We start from the raw sequence: 2,443 nt of genomic DNA, 5'->3' as shown, positions 1-2,443 counted from the left end.
AAAAAAAAAAAAAAAAAAAAAAGTTTTGCTCATGGGACACTTCTGAAAAATTCTCCAATAATAAACATACTTACTTCGGCCGGGAGCCATGGTGGCTCATGCCTGTAATCCCAGCACTTTGGGAGGCCGAGAAGGGTGTATTACGAGGTCAGGAGTTCAAGACCAGCCTCGCCAAGATGGTGAAACCCTGTCTTTACTAAAAATACAAAAATTAGCCGGGCGTGGTAGGGGGCACCTGTAATCCCAGCTACTCAGGAGGCTGAGGCAGAGAATCGCTTGAACCCAGGAGGCAAAGGCTGCAGTGAGCTTAAGGGAGACCACCCCTCAAATTGTCTTATGCCTAATTTCTGCCTCCAAAGAAAGAAGAAATAAAAACTAAAAGGCAGAAATGAAATCCACAGGCAGACAGCCCAGCACCACACCCTGGGCCTGGTTAAAGATCAACTCCTGACCTAATCAGTTATGTTATCTATAGATTACAGACATTGTATAGGAATGTACTGTGAAAATCCCTATCCTGTTTTGTTCAGATCTAATTACCAGTGCATGCAGGCCCCAGTCAGGTACCCTCTGCTTGCTCAATTGATCACGACCCTCTCACACAGACCTCCTTAGAGTTGTGAGCCCTTAAAAGCGACAGGAATTGCTTTCAGGGAGCTAGGTTGTTGGAGACATGAGTCTTGCCGAAGCTCCTGGCCGAATAAAGCCCTTCCTTCTTTAACTTGGTGTCTGAGGAGTTTTGTCTGAGGCTTGTCCTGCTACAAGCTGAGATCACGCCACTGCACTCCAGCCTGGGCAACAGAGTGACACTGTCTCGGAAAAGAAAACAACAACAACAAAAAAACTATTTCACTGGAGAAGTTATAAAACTGTTAAATAAGGTATTACAGATACAATAGTATTGAGAAAATCGAACTAAATTGACAGGATTGTTTTTGTAATTGCAGATTGATGACAGATTCACTGAGAGTGAAAAACTGTGTTGACTATTATAAAATTGTCATTGGATGGCTTATGTACCAGATAATGGAATCTCATGTGTGTTCTGTTACTGAAGTTTATATGACTAAATGCAGCAAGGCTTTAATGCATTATGGTGAAGCATATTTTCACCAGGTAAACAACACTTTTATGGTCTACTGACTGAGGACAGTAAACCCTTTATAATCTTACTGAGTCTGCTTGCCATCTACACTGCAAGACTTCAGGACCTTGAACCTTGGGTTGATAACCTCACAACTGAGAAGAGGCCCTCCAAACTCTTGCAATTGTATGCCCATTGGAGATCTTTTTTTTTTGAGATGGAGTCTAGCTCTGCTGGCCAGGCTGGAGTGCAGTGATGTGATCTCGGCTCACTGCAAGCTCTGCCTCCTGGGTTCTGCAAGCGCCGCCTCCTGGGTTCACGCCATTCTACTGCCTCAGCCTCACTAGTAGCTGGGACTACAGGCGCCCACCACCACGCCCGGCTAATTGTTTTGTATTTTTAGTAGAGACGGTGTTTCACCGTGTTAGCCAGGATGCTCTCAATCTTTTGACCTCATGATCCACCCACTTGGTCTCCCAAAGTGCTGGGATTACAGGCGTGAGCCACCGCGCCCAGCCAGAGATCTTAAGGTTAAGTTAAACGGGGAAGTTTCTCTTGAAAAACAGATGGCAGCATTGATGTAGATCGCTTTCTTCACAAGATGAAAAATCAAGATATCTCTGCTATCATGACACTCTTAGATTACTGTTTTTCTCTTAAGGGTCTGCAAACAACAGAAATAAAAGGGGCCTCTTGTGTGCACTCATGGGGTACATTTTTATATGTAGATTTTGCAGCCAACATTATATATGAACAAACTTATGCCTTCATAAGTAAAAGATAAAGGGCCAATGAGGGTGAGAAATTTTAATGGGATATATGTTGCCTCATAATATCAGAAACAGAATATTGGTTCATTGCCGTTAACCTAATCCGTAAGTTAAAGAGAACTTATTCAGAATAGATTATAGAGCATTGCCAGGAGACCATTACTCTTCTGAATGGCTATCATTTGTTAGGTCTTTTTGTTCCCCATGGTTTACAGTAAATGAGGCAGTGGTTAGAAATTTATTCCCCATTATAGGGCTTTATAGCATCTTCTATTGTAAAGGCTATGATTACACAATAGACTTTAATTTTTCTTACTAAAGTTGTGCAAAATAATAGAATTTCTCTAGATTACTTACTGGATGAACAGAGAAGTATCTGTGCAGTTGCTAAAACTTGTAGTTGCACATGGAAAAATACATCGGGTATTACAGAGATTCAGTTGTAGGAGATTAATAAATAGGCTGCTTGGTTGAGATGAGGAGACGATTAATTTAGCTAGTTATTTGATCTATTTAATGTTAGATGGTAGGGTTCATAAGACCCTGGCTAAAAAGTATACTTGAGGCCAGGCATGGTGGCTCACGCCTG

The sequence above is a fragment of the Colobus angolensis genome, unplaced genomic scaffold (genome assembly GCF_000951035.1).
Source record: "Colobus angolensis palliatus isolate OR3802 unplaced genomic scaffold, Cang.pa_1.0 Scaffold99, whole genome shotgun sequence".
Classification (NCBI taxonomy): Eukaryota; Metazoa; Chordata; class Mammalia; order Primates; family Cercopithecidae; genus Colobus; species Colobus angolensis.
The sequence above is the reverse complement of the archived record's forward strand: the minus strand, read 5'-3'. Positions refer to the sequence as shown.